The 27863-nt window shown below is 40.4% G+C and overlaps 1 protein-coding gene across 3 annotated transcripts in view; it reads right to left on the bottom strand.

The window, feature by feature from the left end:
• The window catches only part of SLC4A4 (solute carrier family 4 member 4), a 410477-nt gene that overhangs the window by 351989 nt on the left and 30625 nt on the right, over window positions 1–27863 (bottom strand). The window lies entirely within an intron of this gene.

Genomic DNA, 27863 nt, shown 5'->3' on the forward strand with positions numbered 1-27863 from the left:
GAGTGAGCCACTTGAGGTAGCCCAGCTTCTGGGCAGGTTAACCTGCAAGCTGTTGTTCATGTTAACAGAGCACAGTCACTCTTCCTTTGGTGTCTGCTACTTCTTCACACAGATCCTCTCATCTGGTGCTTGAAAACATGCCGGTCCCACATAGCTTCAGTCTAACCTTGAGAGGGCACCCACATTGGATATGTGAGAGAAAAAATTCCCAATCCTGTAGGCTGAATGTTGGGGGAGCTCCCCCTCGGGGTTTGCAAAAAAAAAAGATGAAAGGAAAAAAATACCAAGAGAGGAAGTTTGGTGTGTCTGGAGTGCTCGTGATGATCGTTTGTGGAAATTCAGCTTCAGTGCTTAGCTCTTTAAACACCCACTGCATAAAAACGTATACCCTCACACACACACATGCACACCCACCCACACGCAGAGAACGACAGGGCGTTAGTCTAGTGCACAGTGGGAGCCTAGCTTCCAGCCAGCCTCTTAATACCAGCACAGCCCAGTATTCTGTGTTGAGTGGCAAGCTTTGAGTCACATGTTGGCCTTACGGAAATCTGACATCTGAGGATTATCCAGCAACCCAGCTTCAGCAAGAGCCACGTATACATGCCTCTCATTCATTCATTTTCCACATTCTTATCACATGTCTCTCTCTTTATGTATATCTGCCCTGTTAACTCTTCCTTGAAGGGCACAAAGTTCTTCATTTTGTAACTACATTATGCTGTCCTCCTGTTTCCTTACATAATAGGATCTACTCTGCAATTTCATATGCTAAATAAGACCTAAGAATCCATCCAAGTAGTGACAGCGTTTACACAGCCTCCCGATGCCAAGCATGTTTCTAGTTTATAGTATGAGTGAATGCTTATTTCCATACTCTGTGGCTCCTTTTCAAGGCATTAATTTTGATATACAGAATTCCATGAACTCCATTTATAGTGAAAGCAGAAGGAAAATCCTGAATTGCTCAAATGCTGCTTATGTAGTGCTGGTCTAGAAACAAAGAACTTTCTCTGGGGACAGCTGCTCTATGTCATAGCGTACATGAGCCCTGTCAGAGAACCAAATGTTCACTCTGTACTCTAGTCATCCAATTATATGTTCAGACATTGAATATTGTAGGTCTGTTTTCCATATTGTCTGCATAACTTATTTTTGGGCTTCAGATATTTGGTATAATCTATGTGAATGTGCACTGAATTCATATTTTCCTCCTTTCTATTTTAGGAGCATATCTATCTCACAAAGCAACCAGCTTAGTGAAAAAGTCAGGAATTTGGTGTCAGACACACCTCAGTTAAAAAAAAAAAATCTAGTTCTACCACTTAGTGCTTGTGTCACCTGGAACCAAGTGCACATTGTTGAACTTTTTCAGCCTCAGTTTTCCCATCTATAAAATTAAAACCTCTTTCCATCAAGTCTATTCCAAATCATGGCAACCCCATGTGTTGCAAAGTAGAAATGCTTCATAGGGTTTTCTTGGCTGTAGTCTTTATAGAAGCAGATCATCAGGACTTCCCTCTGTATTGCTGCTAGGAGTGTCTGAACCACCAACCTTTAGGCTAGTAGTCGAGCACAACGATTTGCACCACCCAGGGACCTTTCTGTTTTGTTTTGTTTTGTTGTTAATTGCCGTCAAGCAATTCAGACTCATGGCAACCCTATGTGTTGCAAAGTAGAACTGTGCTCCATAGGGTTATCAAGGCTGTGACCTTTCAGGATTACCAGACCTGTCTTTTGAGGCACCTTTGGGTGGGTTTGAACTGCCAATCTTTCAGCTAGTATTTGAGGGCTTAACTGTTCGTGCCATGCAGGGACTCCTTTTCTACAAAATTAGGGGCAATACTAACAATCTTGCAGGACTGTTTTGAGATTCAAATTAGATGACACAAGTGAAAGTACTCAGCACAGTGCCTAGCACAGACATGTTTAATAAATATAAGTTTCCTTCCTTTCTTCTTTTTCACCATGCCCAACTACTGGTGGACAATGCCATTACAAAACTCATTACTTTTGGATACTTGTAGAATTTCTTATTTCAGAGATATGGGACTTGTATGCAATAACTCATCCTGATATATTCCTGTTTCCTTCTCTATTCACAAATGAAAAATATAAATCTAAATGTAAACAATATACAGGTCAGCCTTTAAGATTACAGTGGAAAAGAGAATGCCTTGAAGACTTGAGAGGTCATTTACTAGCCTCTCTGAGGCTCTAATGTCACCCTATTTCCCATGAGGATTAAATGATACAGCATATTCATTGATTCAGCAAATGTTTATTTAGTGTCTCTATGTTCCTGGCACTTTTCAAAGGGAGGAGAATACATCCATGAATAAGATAGGCAAGGTTCCTAATACACCAATAACAAATAGATCAACAAGGTAGTCTCAAATAGTATTAAGCACTTTGTAGAAAATAATATGGGGCAGGGGCTACCTGACATAGCATGGCTCAGATGAGGCTTCTGAGGAGGTGACATTTGGACAGAGGCAAGAATGATAAGAAAGAATCAGTCAAGGGAAGATCTGGGGGCAGAGTGTTCCAAGCAAAGGGAACAGCAAGAGCAAAGACCATAAGATGAGAACAAGTTTAGCACGTTCAAGAAACAGAAACAAGGTCAGTGTAACTGAACAGAGAGACAGGGGATCAATGGTAGGAGACAGTGCTAGAGCAAATTGGGGCCGTGCAGGCCAGGGTAAGGAGTCAGAATTTTATCGTAAGTGTTATGGGAGCCACTGAAGGGTTTTAAAGGAGCCCTGGTTGCACAGTAGTTAAGCACTGGCAGCTAACCAAAAGGTTAGTGGTTCAAACCCACCAGCCACTTTGTGGGAAAAGGATGTGGCAGTCTGCTTTTGTAAAGATTACAGCCTTGGAAACCCTATGGGGCAGCTCTACTCTGTCCTGTAGGATTGCTAAGAGTCAGAATCAACTCAATGGCAATGGGTTTGGGAAGGGTTTTAAACTGGGAGTGACTTGAACTGTTCTACCTTTTTAAAAGATCACTCTGCCTGCTATGTGAAAAATGGATAATCAGGGGACAAGAGAAACTAGGAAACTATCACAGGAGCCCAGAGACACTTGCTGGGAGGGAATCAAGAGTTCTATTTTGGCCCCTTTAAGGATGAGATGCTTATACATGAAAAAGGAGACGTCAGGTACATGACTAAAAGTGAGTCTGGAACTCAGGAGGTCAGGGCTGGAGACAAACATTTGGGAACTGTTGAATAAAACTGGTATCTGAAGCTCTTACTAGACAGGATGATCCAAGAAGAGAGGCAGAGATAGAAGAATGGCAGACCTAAGACCCAGCACCGGGAAATGCCAACATTTACGAGCAGAGCAGAGGAAGAAGAGCAGTCAAAGAGGTAAGAGGAAAACCAGGTGAGAGAGATGTGGAGGAAGTCAAGAGAAGAGGAGAGCACTCCTACCACAAGAGTAAGAAAGATGAAGACAGAGAAGTAAAAACTGGATTTGGCAATATGGAGGTCATTGGCAATCTTGGCAAAAGCACTTGAAATGTATACCCAGTACTAGACACACAGAGGGTATTCAGCAGCTCTCCTTTCTTTTTCCTACCCTCCTCCATTCAGTCATTCAAATAAATATTTACTGAGTATCTATTTTGTGCAAGGCTCACTTCTAGGCACTGGAGATACAGTGATGAGCTAGACAGACCAGGTACCTGCCACCATGGAGGTTACATTCTGGTGTAATTACATGTGCCTCTCAAAGACCTCTCCTAGGAAGCCATGAGAGTCAGTCCAACATGCAAGAACCCATCAGTGATACAAGATTCAGAGACACAGATAAGGATGACAGCTTAATGGGAAATTTTCTTAAAACATCTCAGAATTTACAACCAAATCCTAAAGTCCTGCACTACTACAGGTACATTAATAGTACTGTCTTCCCTTTGGAAGATAGAGTAGCTTAACTCACATTTCTTCTCAGAACTCTTTCCACTCCCATTAGCCTACAGAATTCAACACAATTTCCTGTACAACATCATTTCTGCACCTCACCATTTATCAAGTTGCTCCTAAAGTCTTTTGGGGTCTTCTTACATATTTTCTGAATAAAATATTTAGCCTTCATGCGTAAGCCCTTCCCAAAACTTCACGCAACAGTTAAAGGGGAAGTAAAGGAAGAAAACCAGTAACAACTGGAGAGGAAGGTTAATGCCGCAGAGCCCTCTCCATAGACTAGATAAATGATCCAGCCTGCTGAACCACAGTCACCCGTGTTTCATCTGAGTTAGAGACTGAGAATAATGATTGGTGCATTCCTTGGCTCTTTGATGCATATTTCACATTCCCTCCAAGACTATACATAGCAAGTAATTAGAAACTTGGTTCTTTCTGAGGGACAATGCAGAGCATCTGAAAGTAGCTTCTTCCCTGTAGGGAGAGAAAAGGAATGAGTGCTGCAAACTAAAACTAAGAAACTTGCACAGCCACAGCGGTCTTCCCCCCGAGCAACCCTCAACCCATCCTCAAGAGCAAGTCTAGTCTGGTGCACCAAGTATAGGGATTTTATGACTTTTTCCATTTTCACACCACAACTGTCAAGTATTTGGGTTTGTGTTTCCCCTCTCCCCTAAAATCCTCCCAGTGGTTGCTTGCTATTATTAGGAAGGCAGAAAATATCTTTTAAAATGACCCTCTGACCCAAACAGTTTTCCCCTCTATCGACAGGAAGAAATTAACTCATCTAGTCCCTAATCAGTCCCCCAAGCCCATTCTTGCAGTATCCCTTTCACAAGGCCTGGGTTTGCTGGGAACAAAGAAGGGAAGAAGCATGCCTCTAAACAGCTCCCTGGGTTGCTGACATTGCCAGCATGAGGCAAAGTTCAGAACAGATTTGGAAGCTTCTAATCAGCATTATGGGGCTAAGGGTCATAGTAGTTGTATAAAACATACTCAGGGCCAATACTGACTTCCTTCAAGGGGGCCTCTGATGGTAGAAATTTTACCCCTTCTATAGAGCTCCACACCCAAAGCGGGGTTTTCTCATTCTTTGTTATTCTGGGACAATAAAATGATTTAACTGTAACACATGTCCATTCTGCTGCCAAACGGGCCGGCTTTCACCAGCCGGTCCTAATCACTGAGCAGGCTTGCAAGGGTGACTTAAGCCCAGCACAAGAAACATTTGTGCAAAACTGTCAGCCACTGGGCCTTGAGCACCCATCTACATTCCACCCCTCTGAGCTCCTACCCCCACAGCCCTTGCCAACTGCCAACGTGCTCACCAGCTAGTCCACACAGCACGAGCAGCTGCCACTCAGCCAGTCAGCAAGTGGCAGGCCACCAGCACACAAGTTTCAGAATGCAAGCCTGTCCCTGTCACAGTGCTGCTAAAGGTTGAAGGTCTTTGGGAGCACTAGCCTTTAGATTTGCCTCAATTGCCCTCCCACCCCCCTTCTCCCATCTTTCCCGTTTTATACCTCCCACGGTAGCATTTCACTTGTCTCTATAGTAACAGCATCTGGTTTCAGAGTTAATAACATCATACCACACAGTTCTCCTCCTAACCCAAGCCTTTTGCCAAAAGATGCACTAGCAAAAAGGCTGCTGCTTAAGGTGGAACCACCAGTTTTCTTCGTACTCTGGGACTGCAGCTATATTGCACACTTTAGGGTCACAGCAACTGCAGCGCTCTGCCCCAGGAGAAATGGAAAACAGGCTTCCAACCTTGGCACACTAGCCACTGTGGAGAGGATCCCCTCTGGGACTTCCAGTCCTCATTGAAGAGCCAGCCCACTCTCCTCCACCGGCTGCATCTCTGCTTAAGTAAGCCGCACATGGATCAAATTAATAGCTGGGGCTTTCTGACTACTTCCAAAAAGGCACCAGGGAGATGGCACCCTAGGAAGCACACCCATCCTAGAGTTTGACACCACTGTTTCTTTCCATGCGTACAGCTTAAAGTTTGTCAACCTCATACATAAACTCCTTCCACTTTATCTTCACTAGCTTGATCTGATTACAACATCCAGCAAACTCCATAATCTCTCACTTTACAATGGCTTTCCTGTGCATAGCAAATGTTTAAACAGTTCTTTACACACATGCCCGCACACACACCAAAGTGACGCATGCATGAAGGAAGTGAAGAGTTTTATTATCATTAGCTGCTGCTGCCATGAAAATTATATTTACAGTGTGCATAAGGGCTTTTATCTGGGGACTAAGCGGTGTTAACCTCAAGACTCAGAGTTCAAAACCAGGCTGTCCTGGCTACCTGGCTGGTCTTCAATCAGATGATGGGCAAAAATCAGCATTTTACAGGTCTTTTTCAGGAGCTACACAGAACGCAATAATAATTCCTAACATATAAAATTATACACTCCTGTACACATTTAGAGTTCTATTCCCCATTCTAATCATTTCTAAGGGGTGGGGAACCATTGTCATTATAAACCATTTGCAAATACGACTTTTTATTTCCAAGCTTTTTAAAGCCTCCTAGAATTTTGTGGGTGCTTTCGTTGTTTGCTGTAAAATCGGCTGTTCACATTCTCAACACACACATAAAGAACAGTGTTAATTCTCCCAGCCACAGGCGACAGGCGAGAGTTATCCCAGTGGCTGCAAAGTACACTGCCATCTTTTGGCAACATGTGCTCACTACAGGGAACCACACGGCAAGGGCGGAGGAAAAGCGGCAATCTTTCCCTGCAAAACTTCAGAGGGGCCCCATGAGAAGCTTTCATTCCCACAGGAAGTAAGGGAGCAGAACACAGTTGTTAGGTTAACTGTAGAGACTGCTGGAGCTCTGGACTTATACATTGGTGGAAAAAGACATGGGTGCAGCACGCTTGACAAGCATGACTAATGGCAGAGGCGACTCCAGGAGATCGGCTTGCAACAAAGCACAGCAAATCGCCTTTGCCGAGTTCAGGAGAACCCTAATCAGCCTGGAAATTTACACAGGCCCTGGGCCAGGGAGAAATGTGTGACAGCCCCACATGAAATCAGGCTGTAGACTGGATAAAAGGTGAAAATGCAACCCAGAGCAGGGTCATGCCAAACATAATTCTGGATTTATGAACTGTATGAAAAGTTCATTTGCCCTCTTGGGCATTTATTCCAGAGAAATGAAAAGTTACGTTCACACCAAAACTTCTACATGAATGTTCAAAGTAGCTTTATTTGTAACAGCCACAAACTGTAATTGGACCAGAATTTCTTCAACAGGTGAATGGTTAAACAAACTAGGGTACATACATACCACAGAATACTACTCAGGAACAAACCATTGATACATACAACAATTTGAATGCATCTCCAGGGGATTACGCTGAGTGAAAATGGCCAATTCCAAAGATTATATGTTGTATGATTCCATTTATACAACATTTTTGAAATGACAAAAAAAAAATTGAAATGGACAGATTAGTGGTTGCCAGGGATTATAGAGATTGGGATGGGTGAGGTGCAGGAGAAAGGTGGTTGTAGTTATAAAAGGGCAACACAAGGAATGCCTGTGATGTTGGAACTGTTCAGTATCTTACTTGTGGTGGTGGATACATGAACCTACACAGATGATAACACACACAATCATATACGCACACACAGAGAAATGAGTAGCAGTAAAACTGGGAAAATCTAAATAAATTCGGTGGATTGTATCAATGCCAATGTCCTAGTTGCGACATTATACTAAAGTTTTGTAAAATGTTACCTTTGGGGAAAGTGGCAACCTGTCCAAGGAATTTCTCTGTATTATTTCCTACAATTGCATGTAAATCTACAATTATCTGAACAAATTTTAATTTTAAAAAAATTCACTTGTAAATTTGATTTTTTTTTTTTTACTTTCCCCCTAGAAATATTATTTTACATGATATCATGTACATAAGCAACTCATCAACACATATGCAGAATTAGGTAGAACTGGGCACAAATTTGGATCCGCCCTTCAGTAACTATGTAAACTTGAGAAAGCTAATTAAGCTCTCACTTTAGTGTCCTTTAAAATGAGCCTAGAGCACTTCACAAATTGGTTGGGTAGTAAGTAAGTTTCTGGAGTAAATAAATTCAATGAATTTTAGTTGAATTTAAATCAAAGGTCCCCAGAGCCTGAGAGTACAACCAGTTGCCGTCGAGTCAACTCCGAATCATAGCGACCCCGTGTGTTTCAGAGTACAACTGTGCTCCATAGGGTTTTCAGGGGCTGATTTTTCAGAAGTAGAACACCAGGCCTTTCTTCCTAGGTGCCTCTGGGTGAACTTGAACCTTCCACCTTACAGTTAGCAAATGAGTGCATTAAAAATTTGTACCACCCAGGGACTTCCTGGAGAGTAGACTATTAACAGTCCTATGGACCCTAACACCATAATTCTGCCTCCCAGAGCAAATGCATGGGAATGTCAATCGGGAAGACCAGAGATTAAAAAGCCCCTTAAAGTCAAAGGATCAGACTCTTCTCTCCCATCTCCATGTTGGGGCAAGGTCTCCTCTAACCTCAGATGCCAACTGAGCTCTGAAAGGCTGAAGCAGGTTCAGCAATAAAGGACAATTAAAAAACTGGGAGAAGGATGGAGACAGGGACTCGGGAGTGAGGAAAGGAATAAGGGCTGAGGGGAGGTGACAGACAAAGGCAGAAACTGCTGGATAGGTAATTAAGTGCTGAAAAGGGACTGAGGCTTATGTGAGGCCCTCAGGACACTGCTGTGACTTAGCCCACATCCAAATTCTCACACTCTTTTTTTATTTTTTTTTTAATGGGCCTTCTCATGTGTTTCCACTACCACCACATGTTGCTTCTATCCAGTGCTCCACTGTAGAGCAGAGCAGCCTCATTCCTACAGCAGAAATTAAGCACTTTCCCTTAAAAGTTTTCTCAGAGTTTTTAACTGTTAGGCATAGGAAAAAGAGGCTCCCTTCTAAACTCTTCTAATTTCCGATTACCCCTCTTCAAGAGTGGGATTAGGCAGTTTGTCCACCGAATGCCAAAGATGAGGAAACTTTACCAAATTCTACAGTCTGAAACTGATCAAACATGCAATCAAATGCATTGATAATTACTGGTGATTGGAATGCAAAAGCTGGAAACAAAGAAGAAGGCTTGGTAGTTGGGAAACGTGGCCTTGGTGATAGAAATGATGCCGAAGACCGCATGACAGAATTTTGCAAGACCAACAACTTCTTCATTGCAAATACCTTTTTTCAACAACATAAACAGTGACTATACACATGGACCTCACCAGTTAGAATACACAGGAATCAAATTGCCTATATCTGTGAAAAGATGTGATGGAGAAGCTCAATATCATCTGTCAGAACAAGGCCAGGGGTCGACTGCAGAACAGACCATGTATTGCTCATATGAAAGTTCAAGTTGAAACTGGAGAAAATTAGAGCAAGTTCACAAGGGCCAAAAACACACTCCTGAGTATATCCCACCTGAATTTAGAGGCCATCTCAAGAATAAATTTGATGCACTGAACACTAATGACTGAAGACCAGACGAACTGTGGAATGATACCAAGGACATCCTACACGAAAAAAGCAACAGGTCAATAAAAAGACAAGAGAGAAACAAAAGACCAAAATGGATGTTAGAAGAGACTCTGAAACTTGCTCTTGAACATCGACTAGCTAAAGCAAATGGAAGAATGAAGCAAAAAACCCTGAACAAAAGATTTCAAAGGGCAACTCGAGAAGACAAAGTAAAGTATTATTAAAGCATAATAAATGTGCAAAGATCTGGAGTTAGAAAATCAAAAGGGAAGAACACACTTGACATTTCTCAAGCTGAAAGAACTGAAGAAAAAATTCAAGTCTCGATTTGCAATTCTGAAGGATTCTACGAGGAAAATATTGAACGACATAGGAAGCATCAAAAGAAGATGGATGGAATACACAGTGTCACTGTACCGAAAAGAATTGGTCAATGATTAAACATTTCAGGAGGCAGCACATGATCAAGAACTGATTGTACTAAAGGAAGAAGTCCACGCTGCAATGAAGGCACTGGCAAAAAACAAGGCTCCAAGAATCGACAGAATACCAACTGAGATGTTTCAATAAAAAGATGCAGCTCTAGAGGTGCTCACTCGGCTGTGTCAAGAAATTTGGAAGACAGCTTCCTGACCAACCAACTGGAAGATATTCACATTTGTGATCATTACAAAGAAAAGTGATCCAACAGAATGCGGAAATTTTTGAACAATATGATTAACATCACACACAAGTAAAATTTTGCTGAAGATCATTGAAAAGCAGTTGCAGCAGTACATCAACATGGAACTGCCAGAAGTTTAAGCCAGATTCAGAAGAGGACGTGGAATGAGGAATATCATTGCTAATGTCAGACGGATCTTGGCTGAAAGCAGAGAATACCAGAAGGATGTTTACTTGTGTTTTATTGACTATGCAAAGTCATTCAACTGCGTGGATTACAACAAATTATGGATAACACTGCGAAGAATGGGAATTCCAGAACACTTAATTGTGTTCATGAGGAACCTATACATTGACCAAGAAGCAGTCTTTCCAATAGAACAAGGGGATACTGAGCAGTTTAAAGTCAGGAAGGATGTGCATTGGGGTTGTATCCTTTCACCATACCTATTCAACCTGTACGCTAAGCAAATAATCTGGAAGGCGGACTATATGAAGAAAAATGCAGCATCAGGATTGGAGGAAGACTCATTAACAACCTGCGATAGGCAGATGACATAACCTTGCTTGCTAAAAGTGAAGAGGACTTGAAGCACTTACAGATGAAGATCAAAGACTACCACAGCCTTCAGTACAAATTGCACCTCAATATAAAGAAAACAAAAATCCTCACAACTGGACCAATAAGCAACATCATGATAAACGGAGAAAATACTGAAGTTGTCAAGCATTTCATTTTACTTGAATCCACAATCAACGCCCATGGAAGCAGCAGTCAAGAAATCAAAAGATACATTGCACTGGGCAAATTTGCTGCAAAAGAATCTTTAAAGTGTTAAAAAGCAAAGATATCACCTTGAGGACTAAGGTGTGCCTGACCCAAGCCATGGTGTTTTCTATCCCCTCATACGCATGCGAAAGCTGGACAATGAATAAAGAAGAATGAAGAAGACTTAACTTCTTTCAACTAATGGACCTCAACTATCACAGCCTACACCAGACTGAGTCCAGGTCAATTAGATGGTGCTCGGCTACCACCTCTGACTGCTCTGACAGGGATCACAATAGAGGGTCCTGGTGAGAGCAGGAGAAAAATGCAGGACAAAATTCAAACTCAAAAAAAAAAAACCAAATTTACTAGTCCAACAGAGACTGGAGAAAGCCAAGAGTATGGCCCCTAGACGTTACTCCTAAAGTTCACCCTTCAGCCAAAGATCAGATAGGCCTATAAAACCAACAATAACAAACATACTTCAACCATGTATATGAGACTAAAGGGGCACACCAGCCCAGAAGCAAAGATGAGAAGTCAGGAAGGGACAGGAAAACTGGATGAATGGAAATGGGGAACCCAAGGTCGAGAAGGGTAGAGTGTTGATACGTTGCAGGATTGGCGACCAATGTCACAAAACAATTTGTGGATTAATTGTTTAATGAGAAACTGATTTGCTCTGTAAACTTTCACCTAAGGCACAATAAGAAAAAAAAAGAATTGACGCCTTTGAATTATGGTATTGGATGAAGAATATTGACTATACCATGGACTGCCAGAAGAATAAACAAATCGTCTTGGAAGAAGTACCACCAGGATGCTCTTTAGAAGCAAGGATGGCGAGACATCATCTCACCGACTTTGGACATGTTAGCAGGAGGAACCAGTCCCTGGAGAAGGAGATCATGCTTGGTAAAGTAGAGGGTCAGTGAAAGAGAGGAAGACCCTCAATGACATGAAATGACACAGTGGCTGTAACAATGGGCTCAAACATAGCAACAATTGTGAAGATGGCACAGGACCAGGCAGTGTTTCGTTCTCTTGTACACAGTGTCGCCACAAGTCAGAACCGACTCAATGGCACCTAACAACAACAATGAAGGGACTTTCATCATCTATTAACAAAAATAAGTTAATTTTTTCAATAATTTATTTTATGTTTTTGTTGTCATTGAAAATATACATAGCAAAACATACCTCAATTCAACAATTACTACACTATAAGTCAGTGATACTGATTACATTCTTCCAGTTGTACAACCATTCTCTCCCTCCTTTTCCAAATTGTTCCTCCCCATTAACATAAACTCACTGCCCCTTAAGCTTCCTATCTGACTTTTCAAGTTACTGTTGTCAATCTGATCCATACTGATATTTCTTTAAAAGAGCACAGTGCTCCAGGCAGACATTCTTTACTAGTTAAACTAAACTGTTGTTTGCTTTGAGGAAGACTTCAGGGGATGTTTTTCGCCTAAGGATTAAGGTTTAAAGATTATCTCAGGGTATTAGTTTTGGGGTTCATCCAGCCTCAATGGATCCAGAAAGTCTGGATTCCAGGGGAATTTGAAATTTGTTCCACATTTTCACCCTGTTGTTCAAGAATGAGTTACATTTTAAAAACATTCACTACACACAGGCACTGTGCTAACACTTTACATGGATTATTTAGTTCAATTCTCACAATAACCCATGAGGTAAGTACTGTTCACATCCTCATTTTAAACTGTAATTTAAAGTTAAGTAATTTGCCGAAGGTCACACAGTAGGTATGAAGAGGAGACCAGACAGTCAAACTCAGCAGTCCACAATTTGAACCATTCTAATATTCTCCTTCAAAATTAATTAATCCATGCTCACCAAGGATTCTCAAGAATTTTTTTTCTTAATGCTTGACTTAAATACACCCTCTTATAATTTCAAATTAGGTCATTTATACTTACTTCTTCCCCTACCTTGATGTGCTTTCTGAGCAAATGTTGAAGCACTCTCTAATGAGTATCTCATAATGAATTTCTTTATTTTTGTTTAGCAAACACTCATGTAGACCTTATTATGTGCCACTCACTGCTATAAGTGCCTTACAAACATTAACCCATTTAATTCTCACAACAATCCAGTGAGGCATGTACTACTTTTATCATCATCATCTCTGAGGCACAGAGAGATTAAGTAACTTGCCAAAGGTCACAGAGCTATTGTTGTTATTATGTGCCGTTGAGTTGGTTCCAATTCACAGCGATCCTACGTACAACAGAACAAAACACTGCCTAGTCCTGTACCATTCTCACAATCGCTGCTATGTTAGAACTCATTGTTGCAGCCACTGTGTCAATCCATCTCATCGAGGGTATTTCCTCTTTTTCACTGACCCTCTACTTTACCACGCATGATGTTCTTCTCCAGGGTCTGGTCCTTCCTAATAACATGTCCAAAGTACCTGAGACGAAGTCTCACCATCCTCGCTTCTAAGGAGCATTCTGGCTGCACTTCTTCCAAGACAGATTTGTTCATTCTTCTGGAAGTCCATGGTATATTTATATACTTTGGCTACACCAAATTCAAATGCATCAATTCTTCATTGGTCTTCTTTATTCACTGCCCAGCTTTCGCATGCATATGAGGTGACTGAAAATACCATGGTTTGGGTCAACTGTACCTTAGTCTTCAAGGTGACATCTGCTTTTCAACACCTTAAAGAGGTCTTTTGTGGCAGATTTGCCCAATGCAATACATCCTTTGATTTCTTGATTGCTGCATCCATGGGCATTAATTGTGGATCCAAGTAAAATGAAATTCTTGACTTCAATATTTTCTCCATTTATCTTGATGTTGCTTATTGGTCCAGTTGTGAGGATTCTTGTTTTATCTTAAGGTGTAATCCATATTGAAGGCTGTAGTCTTTGGTCTTCATCACTAAGTTCTTCAAGTCTTCTCCACTTTCAGCAAGCAAAGTTGTGTCATCTGCATATTGCACCTTGTTAATGAGTCTTCCTCCAATTCTGATGCCGCGTTCTTCATATAGTCCAGGTTTTTTGATTATTTGCTCAGCATACAGACTGAACATGTATGGTGAAATGATACGATCCTGACACACACCTTTCCTGACTTTAAACCACTCAGTATTCCCTTGTTCTCTCTGAACGACTGCCTCTTGGCCTATGTACGGGTTCTGCATGAGTACAAAGTGTTCTGGAATTCCCATTCTTTGCAATGTTATCCATAATTTGTTACGATCCACACAGTTAAATGTCTTTGCATAGTCAATAAAACACAGGTAAACATCTTTCTGGTACTCTCTGCTTTCAGCCAAGATCCATCTGACATCAGCAATGATGTCCCTCATTCTACGTCTTCTTCTGAATCCGGCTTGAATTTCTGGCAGTTCCCTGTCGATGTACTGCTGAAACCACTTTTCAATGATCTTCAGCAAAATTTTACTTGTGTGTGATATTAATGATATTGTTTGATAATTTCTGCATTTCGTTGGATCACCTTTCTTTGGAAAGGACAGAAATATGGATCTCTTCCAGTAGATTAGCCTGGTAGCTGTCTTCCAAATTTCTTGACACAGACGAATGAGCACTTCCAGCATTGCATCCATTTGTTGAAACACTTCAGTTGGTATTCCGTCAATTCCTGGAGCCTTGTTTTTCAACAAAGCCTTCAGTGCAGCTTGGACTTCTTCCTTCAGTACCATCGGTTCTTGATCATATGCTACCAGCTGAAATGGTTGAACATCGACCAATTCTTTTGGGTATTCCTTCCATCTTTTGATGTTTCCTGCATCATTTAATATTTTCCCCATAGAATCCTTCAGTATTGCAACGCAAGGCTTGAATTTTTTTCTTCAGTTCTTTCAGCTTGAGAAATGCTGAGCATGTTCTTCACTTTTGGTTTTCTAACCCCAGGTCTTTGCGCATGTCATTATAATACTTTAATTTGTCTTCCTGAGCCACCCTCTTGAAATCTTCTGTTCAGCTAATAATTGTCAAAGTCAGGATCTGAACTCAGGCAGTTTGGCTCCAAAGACTATGCTCTTAACCACTTTACCTCATTTAGCTGATTTGATTGATCCGTTCCAAACTCTTTAGGAACATGAGATAACAAATACTAAACAGACCTTTGGTGAAAGAGCAGACATGTCAAAATACGTAAAGGGTATACAGACCCTTGACATTCCTGAAACATCTCCCATGCTCTGTTTTGCAAATGCCTAAACTCACAAATAGCACTATAGCATATACTTTCTGCCATAACATGTGGTCACGTGTAAATTTATGACAGTTTCTAAATTCTCAAGGCAGAAAAGTCATCCTGAAGTGCACAGGGTGGGCCATCCGCCAGACTCAGTCTGTGCTCACTACTGACCCACGGGCTGACCACCACGTGTCTCTATAGAAGCACAAACTACTATGTGGTGTGACCTTTCAGTGTTGCCAGCAAATAGCTGAAATCACAATTGCTAGATCCACACATGCCAAGAATCTACTATATCAGAAGTCAGAAGAGTGCCTCACTCACCATACTACTAGACAGAAAAACAACTTTTATCTCAACTTTATAAACATACCTCAATACTACATGAACACTGAGAACACTTCTTCAGTCCATCTTCCCTTATAAAAATGTGTCTTTCTACAATACTATCCAAAGTTTATCCTTCATTTAGGAATCTCTCAGTGTACACTTGTGATCAAATTTTCCAAAGGATATTTAACTGGTTAACTCATTCATTCATTTAGCCAACATATGGAGTGTCTACTATAAGCAGATATATTCTAGATGTTAATGATAAATCTATGGTAGGAAATAGACAACAAAATATAAAAGCAAATCATATAATTAACTTATAAGGTGATAGTGCTATGCAAAAAATGTAAACAAGGAAGAAGTTTAGAGTGTACTTCTGGGACTAGGAGCAGTCCCTAGGTGGTGAAAATGGTTAAACGCTGGGGTATTAATAGAAAAGTTGGCAGTTCAAATCCACCCAGAGGTGCCTTAGAAGGGGGTTGACATGAGTCAGAATCAACTCACAGCAACTTGATTTGGTTTTGTCGGTGGGACTAGGAAGGCAGTGTAAATTTTAAATAGATAGTTAGGGAAGGCTCACAACATGGTAGCTGAGCAAAGACCTGAGGAAAGTGAGGAAGTGAGCCCTGCAGATATGTGAGGGAACAACACATGCAAAGGCCCTGAGGCAGGAAGGACCCTGCCTATTCTTGGAAAAGCAAAGAGGCCAGAGTCTGAGAGCAGAGTAAACATGGAGGAGAGTAGGAGACAGGGTAAGAGAGGTAAAAGTAAAGGAGTGGCAGGGTGTGTAGGGCCTTGGAGGCACTGCAAGGGTTTTGGCTTTTTACCCTAAGCAATTGGAAAGCCACTGGAGGGTTCTCAGTAGAAGAGCTTCCTCAAGCTTACAGGCTTCTTTCTGTTTTAAATCTTTGTCATTATATAAACACTCCCATTAAGGTCCTTCCTGGAGCCTACTCAGAAGGTCTTTCAGGGGCCACAGCTATTATAACATAGAGGCACTGGCTTGCAGTCAGGGTTTGCTGGGTCAGCATCCTACAGTAGCTATGCCAGAACCTGATCTAATCCACTCTGTTTGCAGATCAAAGTGTGGACCGACACACCTTAGACGACTTTAACCCACAGTGTTCAACACCTTCCCGTTGACTTCAGCCTCGCGCAGGCGCTGAACAATGGGTGGGTGCTCAAAACTAGGGCTAATCTGCATTAACTTGTTAATATAATCTGCATTAACTTCTGCCAAGCTAGCCCTAAAGTTCATTACTCACACAGTTACCATCTGAATCCTTGCCTACCTAAATTTGCCCCAGGGATGGCAAACCTCAGTGTTGGAAGAGAAGATGCCAAAACAGATGATTAATACGTAGACATCATGAGAATAGCATGGTATTGATTTGCTGGTGGCTTTTTTAATATACATGATTCAAATCTACACACTAAATAATAAAGGAATATGTGTAAAGTTGTTTTTAGCTAGGAGTTTACTGGATTAATTTTCAGATAACAGGAAGGACATAGGATGATTGTGAATTCCACAGCTATACCTATTGCACTTTGAGTGGAAATGTGAGCTTGTCAATTCTCGAATGTTGTTAAGATTAGAATAAATGCCTGTCTGGCTCCAGTGGCTTGTTTGTACTTAAAGGAGTGGCAAACCCTAAGAAGGATGGTACTCCTACACTTAAAAATACCTTCCTTAATTCAGGTAAATAAAGAGAGACCTACAAAACATAACTACCAAATGCAATGTGTGGGTTGAGATCCTAATTCCAACAAACCAACATTAATATTCAAGTAATTGGATATTAGATGATATTAAGTAGTTGTTAATTTTGCTAAGTATGAAAATGTCTTTGAGGTTATATTTTTAAATGTCTTTATTTCTTAGAAATATACACTTAAGTATTAACTGGTGATTTAATATGATCTGGGATTTACTTTAAAATACTCCAGCAAAAAAAGGAGGAGAGGTGAAACAAGATTGGCAATATGTTCGTAATTGTTGAAATGGCATAATGGGTACATGGGGATTCACTGTACTATTCTCTCCTCTTTTGTTCATGTTTCAAATTTTTGAAAATAAAAAGGTTTTTTTTAAAAGCTTTAAAATTATCATACACAGGTATCCCCTTTCTTTTATACCAAATGTATTCCAGAATCATATCTATAAAATGTAAAAGTCCTAACGTAAGTATTCCTTTTTCATTGTCCAGCTTTCGCATGCATACGAGGCAATAGAAAATGGCATCACTTGGGTCAGGTTCACCTTAGTCCTCAAGGTGACATCTCTGCTTTTTAACACTTTAAAGAGGTGTTTTGCAAGAGATTTGGCCAATGTAATACGTTGTTTGATTTCCTGACCACTGCTTCCATGGGCATTAATTGTGGATCCAAGTAAAAGACCAAACAAGAATCGACGCCTTTGAATTATGGTGTTAGCGAAGAATATTAAATATACCATGAGCTGCCAAAAGAATGAACAAATCTGTCTTGGAAGAAGTACAGCCAGAATGCTCCTTAGAAGCAAGGATGGCAAGATTTCATCTTATTGAATTTCGGCATGTTATCAGGAGTGACCAGTCCCTGTAGAAGGACATCATTCTTGGTAAAGTGGAGGGTCAGCAAAAATAGGAAGACCTCAATGAGATGGAATGACAAAGTGGCTGCAAAAATGGGCTCAAGCATAACAACGATTGTGAGGATGATACAGGACCAGGCAGTGTTCGGTTCTGCTGTACAGAGGGTCGCTGTGAGTTGGAAGTGACTTTAAAGCACCTAACAACAACAAAGACAGAAGAATTGATGCATCTGAATTGTGGTGTTGGTGAAGACTATTGAATATACTATGGATTGCTGGAAGAAAGAACAAATCAGTCTCAGAAGAAATACAACCACAATGCTTCCTAGAAGAGAGGATGGTGAAACTATTCTTGCTTACTTTGGACACTTCACCAGGAAAGACCAATCACTAGAAAAGGACATCATGCTTGGTAAAATAGAGGGCCAACAAAAATGAGGGAAACCCTCAATTAGATGGATTGACACAATAGCCACAACAATGGACTCAAACATACCAATGATCATGAAGATGACACAGGACCAAGCAACATTTTGTTCCGTTGCATATAAGGTTGCCATGAGTTGCAGCAGCCTTGACAGCAACTAACAACAATATAAATATGTTCTTTGTAGATAATTCTCTTCACAAAGAAATAAAAATTCTAAAACCCACACCCCAGTCCTCATTTTAGGCATAACAAATAAAAATATATATTAAGTATTTCAACATCTTTATTTTTTCCTTTGCCTTCACACCTTAATACACAAGCTCTCATCTAGTGAGTACTTGATTGGCTTTGCATGCCTAATGCTTTCCATCTTAGGTCAAACAAAACTAACTTTATGAGATGTATGCTTCTTACCATTAGCATCAGCATTTTTAATTTATCCTACTCATTTCTGTAAAATTACATGGCAAAATGCAGCAGAGCACTCAAATATTTGCCGCAACAAACACTGAGGCACAAATACACAAAATGGTGTGACAAAACTGAACTGCAGGCTGGTGTGCAATGCCACCCTAAATTCACAGCAAATGTCCCTCCACTACTCGGGTGACGTACAAAAGTACTAAGTCAAAATACAAAAGGTGATTTATGGGTCTTCTTTTATCTAAAAGCATGGCTTACATGAAAGCCGAACCTATGAAAGTTGGGACTGCCTTTACTTTCAAATATATGTCTATGCACAAGACGGTGGGCTTCCCCTGGAATCCTAGAAGAGCAAAAAGTAAGAAAAACCCACGTAGTCCCTTCTATGCTAGACATTGGTGGGGGACAAGGGAAGAGAGGAAGAAAAATATTCCCAGTGATGCCATATTTCCTTCTTATCAAACATAGGAAACTCATTTTTCCCAAAGGAATAATAGTACATTTGTTGGTTAGGTTCCAAGGCCAACTCACAAAAAAATCAATTTATTGAAAATGTGGCCAAATTATAGTAACAATAATATAAACTAATCTAATAATTCTTTACATGAATTATTTAAGCCTCACTACCAACATGTAAGGAGCCCTGGTGGCACAATGGTTAAGTGCTCAGCTCCTAACAGAAAGGTGAGCGGTCTGAATCTACTAGCTGCTCTGCTCCATGGGAGAAAGATGTGGCAGGCTACTTTCGTAAAGATTATGGCCTTGGAAATCCTATGGGGCAGTTCTACTCTGTCCTATCGGGTTGCTAAGAGGTGGAATCATCTTGGCAGCAACAGGTTTGGGTATTGGTTTCAGACCAACATGCAAAATAAGTGCTATTATTACTATGATTATCCCCATTTTACAGATAAGGAAACTGAGACTTAAAAGTGTTAAGCAAGTTGTCAAAGTCACAGCTTACTAAGTGATAGAACCTATATAGATCATAGGCTAATAATATCAAAATTACTAATAATAGTATAGTGCTAATAGGATTATTTTTGCTACACCATGCGTGAAACAGACTTGTGGGGGCTAGAATGGAACCCTAAAGTATCATTTCTAATATTGCTTTCTGTGACGAAATGTATTTTACATTTCAGACAACCAATTCCCAAATATATAGTGATGGCATTTCCAAAGTAAGTTGGAAGCAACATCTATTTGGTTACAAAGATTATTAAACAAATAACTGAAATTAGAAGATAATACCAGATTTACCTCTAATGGATAATCACAAGTAAAATTAACAGTAATAAGTTGATACAAGCCTACTCCAAGAAGAAATTACATACACATATTTCCGAAGGAAACTTTTTCTTTTCCTTTGCTCTTCTCCTTACTAAAAGTAAGTTATCTAGAGAAACACAAGACAGCTAAAGCCCAACACAAAACATCAATCAGTTCTTAAAGATCTGTTCAGTGTCATCTGGAAATTTGGGACTTGCTTGAAGCAATTTCACAAGTCACTTGTTAAGAAGGAAAATTATTTCTTCATTTAAATATCAGAAGAAAAGTCCCTTTGCCAACAAGAGTCTTAGAAGAAGTTAAGATTACTTTCCCTCCAATCTCCATTTATTTTAATTTTCATGGTCCTCCCAGCTTACTAGTTGCAGCCAAACTGAAAAGGAAGAAGAGCCAAAAACAGTACAAGAGACTATCACTACCACGTTCTTGCCTTAACAAAGCCTAGAGGTCTGTTTTGGAAGTCTTCCTGCCTGGGCTTACAATTCTGTGAAACCAATAGTTAACTCCAGGAAATGGTAGCTAAGCACACAGATGATGGCATTCTTATACCAAATGGAACTGATGACCAGCTGAGAGTTGCCCATTTCTATTACATTCACAAATCATTTTTGTTTACAACGGACTTAAAAATTCAAGCACATAATAAGCACTTACAGATTAAAACTATTCACTAAGCTATATGCATACTATTTTCATTGATAATAGTCAAATCACTTATGGCTTCGTTTTGCTATTAATTTGCAATGTTTTGTCATTAGCTCCAATGATTCATTCATTAGTAGAAATGTCTTATTATTCAGCCTCAGTAGGAATCAGTTTACTTAAAAAAGATACTTTGATGCCTGGGCAAATCGAAAGTGGTATTTCTGGTCCAATTCTGATTCTTCCTGCTTTGTCCTACTCATACAATTTCTTTTAAAAAACTAGTAAAGAATATTTTAAATGAATATAGTGCGAATTATTACCTCTCTAAGATTCAGTTTCTTCATCTGTAAAACAGGTTTAGTAATACCTACAATGTTCAATTGTTGGGAAGCTATGATGAGATAATATACACCAAAGTACACTGCATGGTAGGTGCTTGGCAGAAAGCTGGCATACGATACATGTAACTAGTATTACTATGCAGCAGAGTCCTTCATTTTTCCCAGGCAGGCACAAGTTCTGAAGGTCACATTGCCAGCAACCGGTTGAGAGGTTATTGAAACCCAACTCTGTCTGACACCAGTGCACTTACACCATGCTGCCTCTACCGCATGGAGTAGGAGGGAAAATCAGGTAGTTCTTCCAAAGTCTTTTTAGCTTATTAGTTCTAGAGTAGGGGCCAGGTATAAAGGACAAGAGAAGCCTCCCTCTTCTAAACTTTATGTAAAGCACAGGGGTAGCAAGGAAAGAAATCATCAAGCACGTACCACTTGGTATACCAGAGGTCACATTTCTCAACTTGTTGATAATACTCAAAGGACTGAGTGGGAATGTGGTTGTAGACTGAAAACAAGCCAGCAGAGTATTTTTGAAAGGTGGTCACCTTAGGAAATACAAATCTACATGTATAATGTTTGTGACTAGGGGAAAATAAAACAGAAAATGAATCAAAATGCCAGTTTTTAAAAATCAGAATAAAATAAAAATAGAAGTGACTGAGGGATGGAGGCAAGAAAAGAAGGGAAAAACTGCATCCTGGATTTTTCACTAACATATCTTTGGTAAGAATACATTTTCTAAAATTAACGATTTCTTAAAATAAAATGACAGACCTGGTTGACGAGCAATAATAATTTCTCTTGTTTTGTAAAACTACTGACTCTGTATGACGATAAAGAATTATCAATAATGATAATTAACTGCATGTTTATTATGCACCAACTATTTGCTAGTTTCTTTCAATACTTCACTTGTGATCTTCACAACAATCCACAGCCCTACAGTGATTACTGGTTATCTGGGTAGCACAAACTACTTGCCGACAACTTGCCGAAAGTTTTGGTGGTTCAAACCCACACAGAGGCACCTCAGAAGACAGGCCTGGCGATCTGCTTCTGAAAGGTTACTGCTTTGAAAACCCTGTGGAGCAATTATAGTCTGCACACATGAGGTTGCCACGAGTTGGAATCAACTTGATGGCAACAAATAACAGCAACAACATAGTGATTCTTGGCTCCATTTTACATAGGAAGAAACCCAGTCTCAGAGGCCTAAAGGGAATAACCCAAGGGTACAGAGCCTAAGAAACGGAAGAATGGAAATTCACACTCAGATCTGTCTGACTCTAAAACTCATGTTCTCCCTTACTTGATGTATAAATGCTCAGCAAAGGGTTCATTTGATGTCTCCTCCCTCCTCAGTAATCTGGGAAAGGTACAAAGTGGATGGAATCTCCTTGGAGGATCAGACCCAGAGTCATCAGTGGAGGAGCGTTACCTTCTCCTTGGGGACTAAATCAATCATGTTGAAAACGGTGAAGTTGGAAACAGGGTATTGATTATTTTAGACGGGTGTTATTATGACAACAAGGTGTTTTGAAAGCATAACCATCTGCACCCTGGACAGGACCAGAATACAAAGTTCTTAGTTAACTGAAAAAAAACAGTCAAAAGCAAATTAATAAATTCAGAAAGAACAAGTCCATCTGTGATGTTTTAATCTACCCATACAATCAACAAGATTGAGCAGAGGACAGGAGGACGGACTAAATGACTTCTAACATTTGTTTCATGATACTACTGAGATCGTATAGGGTATTATTTTCAAGGTGCTCAAAAAGTTTCCTCACACAACATATTTATTTTCTCAACGTGCCTAATAACTTACTAGCAGAGAGGTATTATATTGTGACCAAGTTTAAGATAATTCTGAAAAAAGGAGATTCTCAGCACATGAGAAAATCACAGCAAAACCAAAATCATAACCCAATCTCTCGTATGGAACTTATTTCACTGGATAAGTTGCTACTGTGTCAACTGTGAATCCTGATGCTTCCCAAGTAGTGTGCTGAGAATAAGTGACAGGTGGGCTGAGACATCCATTGTTTCACTGGGGCTGCCAGGAAGGGCAGGGCTTAACCAGAGTCCGAGGTCAGTTACCTCCAGCCACTAGAGGTCTAAACCATTGACCCCAGTGTGTCATACAAATATTATTGTTTTCTAAGCATTCTATGACATGGAAAAGATTTGGAAGCGTTAGTAAACGAATCCATCGTTTTACCAACTTTCTTGATCAGGAAAATGCTAACAGCTTAAGAAATTCACAATGTACTTGAAGAGGCTTCAATAACCATTCCCCTCAATCATCTTCCTTACCCGTAGGACCTTTATTTTTCTAACAGATGTTGGCCAATGTCATCCCAGACTGAGGATGACACACTTTTTTGAAGTACTGTGTACACCAAGTTAGGAGGCCACAGCTGAAGGCACTTCTACACCCTAAGGTCAGCGGATGCCAAAGGCAGAGTTCCCACACAGTTCAGTTCTCCACACAGTCAAATTAGAAACCTCCAGCACCTCTGAAAAGTACCACAAGAAAAACAATGGAGGTATTAGTGCCTACTGAACAATTACAAAGGCACTAAAAGGAGGCCACCTGAGTGGTAGCAGAGAAGACGACTTCCCTTCTCTGTGTTTCATCCTCCACTGTATTTATCGATTTACAGTAAGTACAATCATAAGGACAGCCACAGAGATGGCCTGTTTATTAACAGCAACATGTGTACAGTGAAAAAAGCACAGTAAGATGAGCCTGTGTGATGCCAAAGAAGCCTCTGCCTTGAAGCCCACCAGCCAGGAAGCCCAGCAGTCCCCAAAACAAAAACAGACACCTCCCTCTTTCTGCTTTACTAGTCCTTGTAACATGTCAAGAGCAGCACTCACAGGGCAATAGTTTATGAGGTAAAAAGACAGTATTACTACTGGTAATGAGAATAAACCAAACCAGTTGCCATCAAGTTGATTCCAACTCATGGTGACCCCACGTGCATCAGAGTAAAACTGTGCTCTATAGGGTTTTCAATGGCTGGTTTTTCAGAAGTAGGTCAGCAACCCTTTCTTCTGAGGTACCTCTGAATAGATATAAACAGTCAACCTTTCAGTTAGTAGCCTAGCACTTAACCATTTGCACCACCCGGGGAGTCAGTGAGATAAAGGAAGGTACAAGTTATATGTAAGTCAGCAACACAGTGCATGCAGAATAAGAGAATTCTGAGATGTCATCAAGCCTGATACCTAGATCTCTCATTTTCAGATATCTTCCTCAGGCCCAGAGGAGTTTCAGCCTCAAAGCTATCACTCTGTCTGACTCCCTGGTACCTACCCCATCCCAGTCTCTTTCATGTGATCTGCCTACCCAAAACTGCAGCTAGTCACCTATTCACACACACACACAGGTGCACAAAGACAGAGGCAATGTCATTATCATGTTGGACTATAGCCCACCACCTCCCTATTCAGTCAGTCTTAGTCTCTACTTCACAATTTCGTGTCCTATGGTTCTCTAACCCCAATGTGGTTCTGCCCTGTGGATCGCAATCCTGGCCTCAAGGTTCTCCTGGCTTTTCTCACTCATCTGGCAGGACCCTCTGACCGCAGGTCAGCACTCATATCCACTCTCTGCTCCAAGCAAGAACAAGCCCCACCTTCTGCCCACCCCAGAGTGCTGGGCTACTTCCTTGCTACCATCCTAGTCAGACACAATTTTGCCTAGACCCATTCCTGAACGAACTCAGTTCACAGGCCACCAGGAAACAGTCAAAGGGTTCCAAACCAAAGAATAACAACAATAGGAATATGACCTCAATGTTTGAGGGGAAAATTGGAAATTTTTGAAATTAGGCCTGAATTTATTATTTCATATAGAAGACAGAAAGCTAGCGTGACTCTTTGAGGGCAGACACACTTGTACAAGCAAAGGTGGAAAGGTTAGATTTTGTCAGATATCACCTTAATAGTCTCCATAAATGGCCAGTGAGACTGTCAGGATTGACAGCTGGCTGACTTCCTTGATGATGGAGCCCTGTAGTCATCATGTCTATGAATGTGGCTGTAAATCTTACAACCCTTGACTTAGATGACTTCAAACAAGCCCCTGGTTCCTTTGTGCCTGTTTCCCTACCTCCAAGAGACAAAGCTTACTTTTGCACAGCCTAAGGCCTGAGCATACTAGAGGGAAAAAAGTCATCACATAAATTCAAGTGATACTACTACTACTGTGCATTCACTCCCAAAATGTGGAAAACAGGTCTTCAAACTGACAAATGTTACACCTTCTAATTAATACACATTTGTAAAAATATAGCTGCTTAATTAGGGTAGGGCTTCATCTCTTCAGGCTCACGTTCACATTTACCAGGAAACTTGTATTAATGTGCCCAGGTGTTTTTAAAACTCAATGCAGCAGCAATAAGGTCACTGCTAACAACTGATATATTCACAATAACATAGACAGAAATGTATTGCTAGTATTTTCTGTTATAGACTCAAAATGTCTGTCTTTCTACCCACCTGGAAAAAGAACCTCAGGAATAGTGTAAGCTATCAGGTATCATTTTGATGTTTAAATCTTGCAAATTCTTTGGAGTTTCAGAGGCAGTACTTTAAAACTTCTGTAAATTTAAATAAAGTATAGTAATGACAGATCTAAATTTACCATACTGTAGAATCATAGAAGAACTCTTTTCAAAATCATCAGCCACCAAGCTCAAAATCTGTAGGAGTAAGCAAAGGAAAAGAGACAGGGTAATTACAAAAAGTAAATTGTTTTGTGAACGTGTTTTTGTGGTAGAAGTATATGATGCAGTCACCCTGGCATACAAAGATGTTATTAGAAAGCAACCTAAAAACCATATGGATGTGCAAGGGAATAAATGTTCTCAGATAAATTACAAAGCAAAACATTCTGAATGTGAGTTTTCTTTGTTGCATTTGGGTTTGAAATCTGTTCAGATTTTTCGGAAAATTCTTTGGAACTCTGATTATCAAATACTGATTTTTAATAATATTTTCATCTTTATTACCGCAGTTGTGTATCTCCAGTTCAGTTCACTTAAACAACTTTTTATTGCATACCTACTCTATATCAGTACATTGTCAGATACTGGGGATATAAAAGATGAATAAAATACAGTCACTGCCTTGAGGAGATTACAGGCTAGGGAGACAGGAAAAAAAATTCAAATCCGCTGCCATGGAGTCGATCCTGACTCATAGCGACCCTATAGGACAGGGTAGAACTGCCCCATGGGTTTTCCAAGGCTGTAAATCTTTAAGGAAGCAGACTGCCCCATCTTTCTCCCATGTGAGCGGCTGGTGGATTTGAATTGCCAACATTTCAGCTAGCAAGGAAGAAGACACATAAAAACAGCTCCAAATAAGAGATAAGATATACTCATGTATGATTTAATAGAGATATTTGTTTGGTCCTCTCCGTCTACAAGCACAGCATTCCTAGCAGCAAGAAAACATTTACCTTACCGATACTTCTCCCAGGGAGAGGAAAGGATCACAAATAATATATTCTTTTGTGAGAAACAACACATTAGGGAACAGTTTCCTAAAAATTATAGTGGTTAATCATTTTAAAAAATACAATACTATGACCACAAAGTAAACTTGCTCAAAGGTGACACTTAACTTTTTAAACATTCCTGGCAACTGTTGCATCGGCTCTAGCAATTTATTGAGAACATTTAAGCTATTACCCTCTTTTGACTCCGTAAATGCTGTAAATTTAAATGTCTTAAATCAGATAATGGCTATTCAACAGCCAAAAGGAAAAGAGAATGCTTAACCATACCCTTGCTTAAGTCTAGAAAATTATGGGTTCCAGGTTTGCAGCATCTGCTTGCCCAGAGAAAGCAGTCCACGACTCTCTCTAGAACATAAGCACCTAAATGTGCTCAGGTGGCCATCCAAGTGGGCTCCATATCAATAGTACAAAGAGCACTAGAAACTTATACCACGATTTCTAGCAAAGCAGGGTATGAAAAACATGTAGGTAAGATGAGAAGGAAAAGGAAATAAAAATAAACATGGTCACATTTTCAAAAACGTATCAATGTTCTTTCAGGGTACATCTAGGTCAACCGGCATAACAAAGTTTCTTAAAAAAAAGTTCTGCATCCCACTTTGGTGAGTGGCGTCTGGGGTCTTAAAAGCTAGCAAGTGGCCATCTAAGATGCACCAATTGGTCCCAACCCATCTGGAGCAAAGGAGAATGAAGAACACCAAAGACACAAGGAAAATATAAGCCCAAGAGACAAGAGGGGTCACATAAACTAGAGACTGCATCAGCCTGAGACCAGAACTAGATGGTGTCCAGCTACCACCAATGACTGCCCTGACAGGGAACACAACAGAGTGTCTGATGAAGCAGGAGGAAAGTGGGGAGCATAACTCAAATTCTAGTAAAAAGACCAGACTTAATGATCTGACCGAGACTGGAGGAACCCCAGAAGACACAGCCCCTGGGCTCTCTCTTAACCCAGAACTAAAACCATTCCAGAAGCCAACTCTTTAGACAAAGAATAGACTGGACTATAAGACATAAAATGATACTCGTGAAGAGTGTGCTTCTTAGTTCAAGTAGATACATGAGACTAAATGGGCAGCTCCTGTCCAGAGGTGAGATGAGAAGGCAGCAAAGGATAGGAGCTGGTTGAATGGACACGGGAAATACGGGGTGGAAAGGAGGAATGTGCAGTCACACTATAGGGATAGCAGC

This window comes from Trichechus manatus, unplaced genomic scaffold (assembly GCF_000243295.1).
Source record: "Trichechus manatus latirostris isolate Lorelei unplaced genomic scaffold, TriManLat1.0 scaffold00108, whole genome shotgun sequence".
Taxonomy (NCBI): domain Eukaryota; kingdom Metazoa; phylum Chordata; class Mammalia; order Sirenia; family Trichechidae; genus Trichechus; species Trichechus manatus.